Source organism: Elgaria multicarinata, chromosome 1 (genome assembly GCF_023053635.1).
Source record: "Elgaria multicarinata webbii isolate HBS135686 ecotype San Diego chromosome 1, rElgMul1.1.pri, whole genome shotgun sequence".
Classification (NCBI taxonomy): domain Eukaryota; kingdom Metazoa; phylum Chordata; class Lepidosauria; order Squamata; family Anguidae; genus Elgaria; species Elgaria multicarinata.
Genome location: NC_086171.1, coordinates 132,332,534 through 132,345,975, shown reverse-complemented (window position 1 = coordinate 132,345,975; position 13,442 = coordinate 132,332,534).

Here is a 13,442-nt window from a genome sequence, read left to right as displayed (position 1 = left end):
TATGGCCTCATCATATGCCAATCTATTCATGAGACAACTCAAAGAAACTATCTGCAGGACTTCTACTTATAAGCCTGGTATATGGTGGTGTTACATAGATGACATTTTGTCATCTGCTAATATGGAAGGGCTAGCTTGGAGATTTTCACTAAGTTTATCAACACTATCCACCCAACCAAAATTTACCAGTAACACCACAACTGAAAACCCAAAATTACTCTTCCTGGATGTCTTCTTAACCATTGAAAACTAGGGCTGTGCAAAGCACACACACCTGACTCGCCTCAGAAGCTCCAAATTGGCCCCAATTGGGCTTGGGCGCTTTGGGACTAGGCCAACATACTTGGGATTTGATTCTGTAGTGAGGTTTGGACTTCCCCGAAGTGGGTTGGCCTTTGTGGGTTCCTGGGTGCAAGGCTGACCGGGAATCCATTGGACTCTCTCCCTCTTCACACAACCTCAGAACCATTGCCCCCACTGCCCATGGGACTTACTTTAGCTGTGCATCCTTGATTAGAGATGCCATTTTATATGAAGATGAGGCTCTGAGGATTTCCTAGAACTAGTCACAAATGGCTCTTTGTGGCCACTGTAGTTTGTGACTGTAGAACAAGGAAAACTTCAGAGCCCCCATCTTCATGTAAAATGGTGGCTTTAATCGAGGACATGTAGCTAAAGTAAGTCCTGCAGGCATCGGTGGTAGCAGTTCTGATTTCTGGGGGCAAGTGAGGGGAGGGAGAGGAGGAGGTACAGCAAGTGGGGAGTCCAATGGATTCCCAGTCGGCCTTTCAGCAGGGAGGGGCAGTGGCTGACCACTGCCACTAATTGGGCCAAGGAATTCGGACTCATTCTGATCTACTTCAGGAGTGCTTCGGCCCAATCCAGTACTGCTCTGGATTGGCGCGTTTCAGCTCAGATTTGGTGCACAGCCCTATTGAAAACCATCAAATCGTCGCTGATTTGTGTTGTAAACCTACCTGTAAGTCATGTCACCCAAACCATCTAAAGAAGAACATTATATATAGATTGGCCCTTAGGATAAAACACATTTGTAACAAGGAAGAAAACTTCTCAAGAAGGTATAACGAACTTAAAGAATATCTCCAACGATGCAGATACCCTAGTCACATCATTGGCTACAACAGCAACAGTAATATCCAGAGACACCCTTCTTTATGAAGCAAAGGCTAACTCTTTGGAAGAAAATCACAATCCATTTGTTGTGGTCTACCATCCTGCTGCCCCTAATTACCACAAGATAATTAAAGATAGCTAGCCTATTATATCCTATTGTGCATGTTTAAAGGGAGCCATTAATTCTCCACTAAGCATTGCTCCGAGAAAACCACCCAATCTGCGTAAATTGTTAGTTAAAGCAGTATTTAAACAATAAATTTGTAACCCAGGATCATTGTAAATCAACACACGCATTACCTGCAGTTACCTCCAAGAAACTATTTCATTCAAGAACATAGTTACCAACAAAATTAGGCAATCCTTAACATGCACTTCAACAAATGTGATTTATTTAACTGAATGTAAAAACAAAACAAAAAAGACATGGATTCCATATGCAATCTGTAGGGAGAACTACAACAGATCTAAGAACAAGATTCTATAACCACAAATCTGTGATTCTTAAAAAAAAAAAAAAAAAAAGCACTTGTTGCAAGACATTTCAGCTCTCTTGCACATAGTGTCTCGGATTTACAGTTGGTTTCAACAGAAAAACAAAAGTCCCTGATATGCTTGACAAAACAGGAACTTTCTGGATCTACAAACTGCCTTAATCTGGAAGACAAGTCATAAGCGTTATACCAATCGATACATCTGCTTTTTCCTCCGAATGAACTTTCATTTCCAGGCATTCCAAATGGCCATTACTGATACTAATTTAACAGCACTGCTGTTTAGCTTAAAAATATTTTTAAACACTCGGTTATTAGTCTTTCTAACTTTCATTCATATATAAATATGGATGACCGTATGAAAAGGAGGAAAGGGCTCCTGTATCTTTAACAGTTGTATTGAAAAGGGAATTTCAGCAGTTGTCATTTGTATGCGTGCAGCACCTGGTGAAATTCCCTCTTCATCGCAACAGTTAATGTTGCAGGAGCCCTTCCCTCAACCAGATACCAAAGAGGGAAGGGCTCCTGCAGTATTAACTGTTGTGATGAAGAGGGAATTTCACCAGGTTCTGCGTGCATACAAATGACACCTGCTGGAATTCCCTTTTCTATGCACCTTTTAAAGATACAGGAGTCCTGTCTTCCTTTTTATATGGTCACCCTAGCTAAGCAAGGATTGAATTTGGGTTTTCCATGTCTATACATAATGCTCTTGTCACTCACTACACCTTACTGGTTCTCAGTATTGTGCATCTATTGAGAACATGACATTGGTTGCTAATATGGCAGCTTCAAGTTGTTCAGGACTGTGGGACTAGTTCACTGTGTGAAAATGTGGTTTGCTTTTTGCAAACCTATCTGTGCACAAGTTTGCAAATTTTACTACAGGGATAGGGAAAGCTCATCAAAAATAGAGAAAGGTGGAAGTCATTTAAATGTCTGCTTGGATTTACTTAATTTATCTGATTACTCTGAGATACACTCACTGCCCTCAGAGTTTGACCACTGCTGCCTAAACAGTTCTGACGTTTCTGAAATGCGCTAAAATTTCTGTTTTGTATTTTTAGTCATTGATTTGTTTCATTTTTGTGTAGCTGCTGATCCAGTATGTTTGTGAGTTAGAATCCCCATGGTTAACGGTATAATAACTAATAACATTTCTTTGCTTTCCAGGTTATTTTTGGCACAATGATAAATTTCATCATTCCGAGAATGGTAAGCTAAAAACTATATTCTGTAACTGACACCAATGAAAACAATGGAGAACATGCAAAGTGTCATTTTAAAAATAATGAAAATTCACTTTAAAATAGATAAACTCCTAATAAGGATATTATTCATGCAACTATAAATGTCCAAATATTTAAGCCTTATAAAGCCATCTTTAAAATTCCCACAGATTTTTTTTTTAGTATTTTTGGTTGTCCTTTCTAGGAAATATAAAGGTTTAGCACCTCTGCTAGAAATGCTTTGGAAACCTGAGGTGCTCACCAGTGTGTTTTGCGCCATAATTTATTGTAATATATACATACCGACAAACATAAATATGGTTTACGTCCTATCAGCAGAGAGAGGAATTGTATCTCTCCCTTAGATTGAGAGAGGGTTAGGCCTATATAATGTTTTACTATGTTGAACTGTATAAAAATTGATCCTTATTTATGTTCCACCAGGGTTTTGCTGCATATGTGAATTTAAAATGGTATATTTTCTGAATATAGACACCACATCTTCAGTAAGAGCTGCATGCTACCATGCTGTTAAAAAACAACAAATATAAACAAAATTGAGCTTTTTCTTCTAAGTCTGGCAAAAGGCGATGTTTATTTTACCCTTTGATCATAACATCTTTGCAATCAAATAAAATGAAAAATTCATCATATTGCACATGTAAAGGTCATTCTAAAATGAGACTTTATAGAAAAGTAGCCTGAATGAGGTAAGCCAATTTTTAAGGAGAATTGTGTTCAACAGTTCTTGGAAAGAGGTTTCTTGCCACCCTCCCTCTACACACTTCTTCTCATTCCTCAAAGATTTGGTTTGAAATAAACATAAAGCCATCATAGGATTGAATGATTTTGACAATGGAGAAAAAATATTGTTGGAAATAATAGTTTCTTTTTAATACAAATATAACCTCTTAGGCTGTGTTCGGACAACACGATATTCAACTTTGGGCAAATAATCAACTCGACAGCTGTTTAACTACGTTGTACTCCCCACACAACATAATAATAATCAACTGTGGTGAGGTTTAGGATCAGCATTGAGTTGACTATTAGTCTACGCTGAGTTGATTCACTCATCCCCCCCTCAGTCCTCCCACTAGTATCCTATCAGCCATTGCTGCTGAAAATCTATTCTGTTGGCTGGATTCCCGCCATACAACACGATGACCCACGGTGGGTTAAATAACCAACCGTTGACTATTTAAACCACCGTTGGTTATCGTGTTGTTTGAACCAAATGTTGGTATTACTGCTGAAAGCTCTTCTATTTAATCCCAGAAGGAAGTTAGAATAGGCTTTTTTTTAAAAGGCAACTGTTCAAGAACTGTAATGCAAAAAAGGATTAAAAATGAACCATTTAAGAAGAATAACAAGTTTTCTGTTGTCTTTGATACAAAAAGAGGGGCGTTCCCTGACTTTAAGAAAAACTACAACAAAAGACAAGGTTTCAAATTAAAATTTTAAATGTGAAATTCAGGTTCCAAGTCTGGAGACATATTCTTTGCTATATGCAGTGTTGATTCCACTTAATTCCAGTTGCTAGGGAACACAAGTAGTAGAGTGCTATTGCAGTCATCTAGTTGCCCCAGAATACTGGACTAGATAGGCCTTTGATGTGATCCAGAATGGTTCTTTGTGTGTGTAGCATGCACATGTGCATGTGTCTATGTTATGGAAGCAAAAGTTAGATGTTCTTGTTGATTCATTGGAGACAGATTAAGGGACATCTGATTTCTGAGGTAGAGGCAGTTCTGAGGCATTTTGTTGTCCCAAGAGGCTGAAGGGTGCAACCTTAGAAATACCTTGTTCAACATTTTGGGGCTCAGTTCTTTGACAATACACAGTTACTACCTGGGCTTTTCACCAATAAAACTGTTTTCTGCATCCTGAGACTATTCTCACCTTTTGTGTTCACCTTGGATGCTCACCTGCCTTGCACCAGCCAATCCTTGTTGAGAGTACTGGGCTAGATGGGCCAATGGTGCGACTCGGTATAAGGCAGCTTCTTATGTTGCTAATGTCATATGCTCCAGGCTTCCTAGCAGATCTCTTGAACTGTGCATAGATTCATCTTATTTATTTATTATTTATTATTTAAATGTTTATATCACCTTCCTGCACTAGAAGGCCAAGGCCACTAACAGGAAAACATGAAATAGCAGTATAATACAATAGGGACTGAAAATATTGCCACCAGAGCCACTTAATATTGTTTAGTTGTACAGCCAGGTTTGCCCTATAAAGGGGGAGAAATAATATAAAAGCAGCTGCTCCGTGTAACAAAGGTAATGTAACCCCACATATCCTCCATTCTTTCCAACAAGTCATGTGTAGGTCCAATGTTCCATGGATTTCATCCTAAAATCCATTTAGCCTCTGAAAATTGCAAACTAATAGACCAAAACCTTCCCACCAAAAACAAAACCCACTTCCCCATTGTCAACCATTTTCAGTCAAAAAGATTGACTGTATACCATAAAGTATGTTTGGGATCAAAGATTCTGCATCTTTTGCATACTGTGTACCTATTTGCAAGTCATAATTGACACACAAATCATACAAAGGCATAAGCTCTCCACCAAGTCACGCTGCATATATGTTGTGCATTATCAAAAACACTGCACGTGTCTACTTAGAAGCATTTTACTGGGGCAATACAGAAGGATTTTTTTGGGGGTGGAGTGGATAGTACAAAGACACAACCATTTTTGGGGGGTGCAAAATGAATTACATGGCTGAGAACTATATATAACAGTGAGCTGTCTCATTGTGTAAACATCTTTGGTGTACTGCCAAAGGTTTCCTATGGTGAAAGAAGTGGGGAAACCGGATCAGTAAGAATGTTTCCAGAATTGACTTTTGCAGAGAAGAGTTTCACTCCAGAATGATTCCGATAAGAATATCATTGACTAGCATATGGATTAGCAAAGAGACAGACCCAGTGCCGCCCAAAACGATGACAACAGCAAATAACAACAACATCACAACAGGAAATATTTTTATTGGGGCAGAAAGAGCCAAACTATATGTAATGCTTAGTTGTGTGATTCCTTCCCCCAGCGTCTTGTATTTTTCATTGAACTCTAAGTTCCCTTGGAGGTCATCTAGTCTCCTGCTCAGTGCAAGACGCAACTACACTATCCTGGCAGATGGCTGTTGCAGTGGAGGCTTTCAGCTCAGGTGAATGGGACAATAAATCCGCTCCAGGTTCCAGTCAGAGCCAATCAGAACTCTAAAGGAGTTATCCAAGGTGGAAAAACTTTGAACAGCTCCTTTAAGAGATCTGACTGGCTCTGACTGCAACATGGAGCAAATTCACTGTCCAACTGACATCGGAGCCACCAGCCTCCACTGGCTGTTCAGCTTTTACTTAAAACGATTTAGTGATAGAGAGTTCGTTTTTAATTGTGAAAAGTAGCAGCTTGAGGTAATTAGCTCTTGAGGAAGAAAGGTTAATCATTTCTTTTTTCTCATTGGTCTGCTTGAACAGCTTTCCTACCTGTAAGTGTTCTCGCCCCCTACTATTTATGTAATTGTCACTAGGCCCTATTTTGCACTGTGGGGTGCTAAAATGGAAGTAGTAAGGAGGCAATGGCACTTTAAAATGTGTTCCTGGTGACCATGTGAGTTGCTCCTTTTCCATCTGAGTTGCTATGTGTAGGGCAGTCTTCCCCAACTTGGTGCCTTCTAGGAGTTTTTGATATCATAAGAACATAAGAAGACCAGACCAAGGGCCCATCTAGTCCAGCACTCTGTTCACACAGCTGTTCACCAGGGACCCACACACAGGACATGGTGCAACAGCACCCTCCCACCCATGCTCCCCAGCAACTAGTGTATACAGGCTTACTGTCTCTGATACTTTCAACCCAATCCAGCATGGCCAACGGTTAGGAATGCTGGGAGTTGTAGTCCAAGACATGTGAGGGCACAAGGTTGGGGAAGGCTGATGTGGGGCCTAGCACCTACTTCCTCTTATGCCCTCAGATCTTATCCTTCTCAACCCAAGTCATTCCTTGGCCCCATTCTTTTCATCGTAGCTTGCTTCTTCTCTCCTTTATCCTCCCACAGCAAGAATGAATACAAGCCATACCTTCCCAAGGCACAGCTCCAATCCCTCTTTCAGTGCTAGGACTCAGCTCTGGGAGATATGTGGTATTAGTAATAAGAGTGGGTGTGAGCTGAGGCGGGTTGCCTTTCCCACGCCACTGACCAATCACAACAAGCCAAGTCCCTTTGGACAAAGGCTCCCACGCTCTGGCAACTTTCAAATAAGTACTTGCTGGACCAGAACATACTAATCAAAACAGGATGTCTCACTGGGTTACTTAGATCAGGGCTGGGCAGAAAGCAGATCTCCAGATGTTCTGAGCTTCAATTCCTAGCATCCCTCCCATTGGCCAAGCTGGCAGAGACTTCTGGAAGTTCTCTGTCAGAAGATCTACCTTCTGTCTACTCCTGACCTAGATCACCTTCTCTCTCAACTGGTTGCTTCCTCTGGAAAACCTTATTTTAACTTATTGCTTGGGCCTTTCTGAAATGCCCTTTGAGAGTTCCCAATCTAGGCCAGTGAGGGTGTTCCTTTACCCCTTTCATAGTCCCACATTTTATGCATTCCAGGGTCAGCCATAGAAACAGAAAAAACTGGCTCTGTGAGGAGTGTTTGTTTAAACAGAGGAAGGCGTGTCCACATGAAGAAGCTAATTTCAGAGCAATAGAAGGAAGCTCTGTTCGGCTGTAAATTCTTTTTGTTGTGTTATACAAATTCTGTCACAAACAACCAGCATGATTATGGCTTTGACGTCAATTCCATTCCTTCATTCTCATCATCATTACCATCGTCTAGTATTTGCTAAATATTTACCTCCAGCTAAGAAACATAGGATCAAATACAAACTCAACATACATTCTAAAAAGCGAAAGGTACACTGGAATGACATGTTACGAAGGAAATTTATTTTTTTGTGGGGTGGGTATTACTACTTTTATATCCCGGCCTTCCTCATAGGAGCACAAGGCAACATACACAGTTCTTCCCACTATCCTAATTTACCCTCACAACAATGCCATGAGGTAGGTTAGATGGTGAGAAACTGACTGCCTCAAGGTCACTCAGCAAGTTGTGTGGAGATTTGAACCAGGGTGCCCCTGGGTCCAGTGTGACATTCTAACCCAGGGATGTTTGGCTCTCCAGATCTTATTTGACTGCAAACCCCATCATGCCTCACTACTGCCTGTGCTAGCTAGAGCTGAAGGGAGTGGCAATCCAGCAACATCTGGAGGGTCACACATTGCCCACTACTCCTCTAATCCCTATACCATACTTGCCAACCCAGTATCACTAATGTGGAGATGGGCGTTTTGCAGGAAACAGCACTAGGCAGAAGTGTTGCTTAGGGCAGAATCACACACTGTCTTAGCAAAGAAAGAATATATGGGTAGGATGAAAGGTGTTTTTTTTTTTCTCTTTCCACGTCCACTGGCTCTCCCCAACAAATACTTCCTAAAGGCCGTTCTCTTTCACTCCCTGCTGGACTTAATTCCATTCTCAAAACCTGAGGAGAAAAAACACGTGTTTTTCTTCTCAGAACTTTTCCTCCTTTTTTAAAACACACACATGTAAACACAGACAGGCCATCTTAATCACAAATCTCCTGTTCACAGTTAGTTTGGCCCTGAGCTGGTAAGCCCAAGAAGACCACCATTCTTTGTGAGTGACAGTAACTTGGAAGCAATGTTCGTAGGGTGACCATATGAAGAGGAGGCCGGGGGTCCTGTATCTTTAACAGTTGCATAGAAAAGGGAATTTCAGCAGGTGTTATTTGAATGCTGAACTTCCCTTTTCTATGCAACTGTTAAAGATACAGGAGCCCTATCCTCCTTTTCATATGCTCACACTAAGTGTTCATGCTTTGGCATTTCGGCTGGGATAGAGGTAGGGGGAATGAGACCTCTGTATGACTAGCATCAAAATCTATGGTTCAGGGTAGTATCCAATGTTATACCTATGTAGACTTGTCCCTATGTAGTCTACTCTACATAGAACTAATGTTGGATACTCCCCTCAGTATGCTTCCAGATGGATGGCATCTCGTGCTTCCAGTGAAAGCCATTGTGCCACTGATCCATCTTTTCTTTCTTAATAGATTTTTTTCTGGTAAGAAAAAAGATGGAAGAAGTGGTGGAAAAACATGGAAGGTTTACAAATGGAAGACATTGTCAACTGGATCTATCATAAAATTCCATATTTGAGGCAGGGTGGGAGAAAAACTTCATCTGTTAGCACCTGAAATTCTGGGCAAGACTAGTTTTAACATGAGCCTACATATTCACAGGTTCATTAACGAAATCAAGAATTTTCAAGTGAGTTTATCAGTCAGTGGCCCACTTCTCCTCTGCTCCCAATGTGTTTTCACTGTCATTAACTGAAACATAAATATAATCCTGTGTGAGGTGTTTTTCACATAATAAAACTCAAACTGAACTCACCCATATCATTTCCATCAATTTAGTTAAGGGATGGTGTGTGTGCGTGTGTAGGGGAGAGTGTGTGTGCGTGCGCTTAAATCATGTGTAGGGCGATAAATGTCAGATAGCCAAAGAAAATAAATTGTTGAATATAATTAATCTGCACCTTAACAAAACACACTTTCTTTCTCATTTCCACCTCTAGCTGTGCTTAATGAATAAAGATTAAATGCACATTACTATGAATAGTCACACAGCATTCTAGGTTTTAATCAAAACAGTTCTCCTGTACTCTGTATGCTAATAAATGCTCTGATACCTGTTAATGTTAAATGTAGATATATTGGAAGAATTGCATTAAACGTCAATGCTTTTTTCTTTAAAGTTAAACACTTTATGTTTCAATCCATACACGTTGGGTTAAATCCAGGTTTTGCCTTCCATGGGCACAATGGCTCTGTTTAACAGGAAGGGACTCCCACTGCTTCTTCCCCTTACACCAGAGGAGAACAACATCTGGCCCTCTAGCTCTAGGGTTCACTAGGGTGACCATATGAAAAGAAGGACAGGGCTCCTGTATCTTTAACAATTGCATAGAAAAGAGAATTTCAGCAGGTGTCATTTGTATCTATGGGGAACCTGATGAAATTCCCTCTTCATCACAACAGTTAAAGCTGCAGGAGCAATACTAGAGTGACCAGATTTAAAAGAGGGCAGGGCACCTGCAGCTTTAACTGCTGTGATGAAGAGGAAATTTCCCCAGGTTCCCCATATATACAAATGACACCTGCTGAAATTCCCTTTTCTAAGCCTATGCGGCAGGGCCTTGCTATTTACTGTTTTACTCTGTACAGCACCATGTACATTGATGGTGCTATATAAATAAATAAATAAATAAATAATAATAATAATAATAATAATAATAATAACTGTTAAAGATACAGGAGCCCTGTCCTCCTCTTTTCATATGGTCACCCTAGTCTCACCAAAGGCCAGGCATTCTTCCCCTGGCTCTTTTAGGAGTTGGACTTCAACAAGCATTGTCTTGCTATGTCTGTTGGCCACCAATAGGGTGCAATAGCTCAAGACCCCATCTATACAACAACGGGATTGCTCCTCATTAAATATAAACCTGAATTTTCGTTGATTTGAATGTAGGTAAAGAGCAGCACACTGCAGTAGCAACAGCGATTTATTTCTTGAATTTATTTTTTTTATAGTGAGTTATAAATGTGCACAGGTGCATTATCATATTATCGCATAGACAAAGCTACAGAGGAGAGAGGAGCGAAGCTATAAATTTTATATGCAAAGTTCTGCAGATTCATAGAACCAACAAACCAGAAGTGGGGGGGAAGGAAAGACACAGCACAGGGAAAGGAACGAGGCAGCAGAACATGTCTCCTTTGTCTGGCTGCTCATTTCCCCTTCTTTGTTTTTGTGAACCGCCCAGAGAGCTCTGCGTATTGGGTGGTACAGAAATGCGCTAAATATATAAATACATAAATAAATTTGTTTTAAGAAGCTTTCTCTGCCGAGCTCCACAGAGAGACTTCAAACTAAAATCGGTGCGAACGAACAAGGCAGTCAATTGGTGTGAAATTGGCCAATCACATTGTCCTACCCTCTAAGCTCCACCCACATGTCAAAATCCAATTTAACTCCCCCAAAGACACATAGCCATAACGTGGTGCAAACTCGGACATGTTCTAAAAGTTGTGGTAAATCACAAATGCAAAGATGCGTATCATCGCGGTTAAAACACAGCGCTGCAGCAAATGGACGTCTGTGTGATGTAACCTAAAACGTGAATATGCACATTTTGGTTGGGGTAAACAAACCATATAGGCAAGCCCCTAGTTATCAGAGAGTCCCTGCCTGATCCTTCTCTCTACTATCCTTTAAGAATGGATTTTTGGAACTGTCATCCCATCCACTTCCTGTCTTCTTCCCACAATCTAGGCCACAGCTAGACCTAAGGTTTATCCTGGGATCATCCAGGGTTCACCCCTGCCTGAGCACTGGATCCCTTGTGTGTCACCTAGATGAACAGGTTTGACCCCTGGACGATCCAGGGATAAACCTTAGGTCTAGCTATGGCCTTAGTTTCTTTTTTCCTCTCTCACTCTCAGATTGTTTCCTTTTATGTAGAATTGGGTTGACTGCTCGAGACTGACCTTAGGAGTCTGGGTTGTGAAAGGCACGCAGTGGCCAGCTGCCTGTGCACTCACAATGGTTGTCAAAGGCCAGTAAGTCTGGCCTCCCACCCAAGGCATGCTGGGAGTTGTAGGTGTAAGCCGAGGTTTTTTATTAAATTCTTTTAAAATACTTAAAACCCAAAGTTTTGTGTTTTTAGGTTTTTCTGGTACAATGTACAGACAGACATTTCAGTGTGCCAAATTTCAAGTTTCTAACGCAACTGGAAGTGGGTAAACATTTCCGGACATACATCCCACACATATATTTTCAGCTTTATGGGTGGAGATAGATAGCACTAGAGATTCTGATGTCACTTGACTTTTCAATTCATTTCACAGTAATAATATTCATCTTAATTAGAAAAAAACAATAGATGGACTCTCTCTCTCTCTCTCTGTCTCTCTCTCTCTCTCTTTCTCATTTTACAAGATGTTTACTCATTGTGCTTCTTATCAGCTCTCGATTATCCCGATAAGCGACAAGACAAGTTCTTGTCTTCACTTTTGTGGCCTCTTTGTCAGACATCACCTTGTTCAACCAAATAACTTACTTGATGAGCGGCTGCCCCCAATTGTCTGGCACCCTCGCACTGCTGGGCTAAATGCCAACTTGAGTTCTACAACTATTTATGGCTGTGCATTCAAAGTTCAGCTATGCAAATCACAACTATTAAAAAAGAAGGAGACGGCATTGCAGATTTGTTTTTGAAATGTATTATGTGGCTCACAAGGTCAAATCATTTGTTTTCTCTGCAGTAAAATACAGTTTTGTCAGTAATGATCGAACAGATCATCACCCTTTAGCATTTTTTTAAAAGCGGAGTCAAATTGAATGTAAACATCTCTTCACTCTTATGCTAGAAAAATAATCATACGGAGCACTTCAATACTACAGGAAGAGTGAGAGAGAGAGAGAGAGAGAGAGAGAGACAGTGAACAAGATAACTTTTGTAGTACATGATATAATTATTGGGAGGAAAAACACACTACAGCTTTGGAGGATAGGGTATGTGTGTGTGGGGGAAACATTTTAAAGGATAAATTCTCACCATGCTGGTTAAGTATGGCTAACCACCATTTGTGACAGAGTCCATGATATTGTGGATAGAAGATAGCAAGGCTCCTTTTCTTCATCAGCTTTTCCACAATACATTGCAACTATTACTCAATGTGTGCAGGCAGACTTTTCTACAGAGGCCTGACCACAGAGTATGGAAAGCACAATATGTTTTCTAATCCTTCCCAGCCTGCTTTTGGTGTATGCTGTGTTGGTGCAGAAGCTGGAAGTACTAAAACATCACTTCCAAACCAGTGTCACACAAGGACTAGGCTGGATGGTTTCTGTGGTAGCAATTGTTACAAAGTGAAGATTGAAGAAAATCTTCTATTTAACACAACCTTAGCTTCCCTGGGGTTTACCTACTGCTCAGAGGCCCTGTTCAGAAGACACCTTAAGCCACAGCAAAAAGTCTTATTCAACATGTTTAAAGCTGTGGTTTAAAGTGTCTTCTGTTCAGGTCCAGAGATTTATTAAATTATAATGTGGGAAGGGCTACAGGCATCTCAAGGGCAGAGCAGCTGCTTTGCATGCAAAGGAGACTGAGTTCAATACCTGGCATCTCCAGCTAGGGCTGAGGAAGACCCCTGTTAGAAACCTGAAGAGCTAGATGGACCAGTAGTCTCACACAGTGTAAGGCAGCTTCCTGGGCCCATATTTTTCCAGGCCTTAGCTAGACCTAAGGTTTATCCCGGGATCATCCCTGTTCATGTAAATGACACACAGGATATCCCAGGAGCAGGCAGGGACGACCCCGGGACAATCCCAGGATAAACCTTAGGTCTAGCTAAGGCCCCAGTTTTCCCTCTGATTTCCTGGCCCGAATGGATACATTGTTCCTCAGTACTTTTTTTACTTAGGG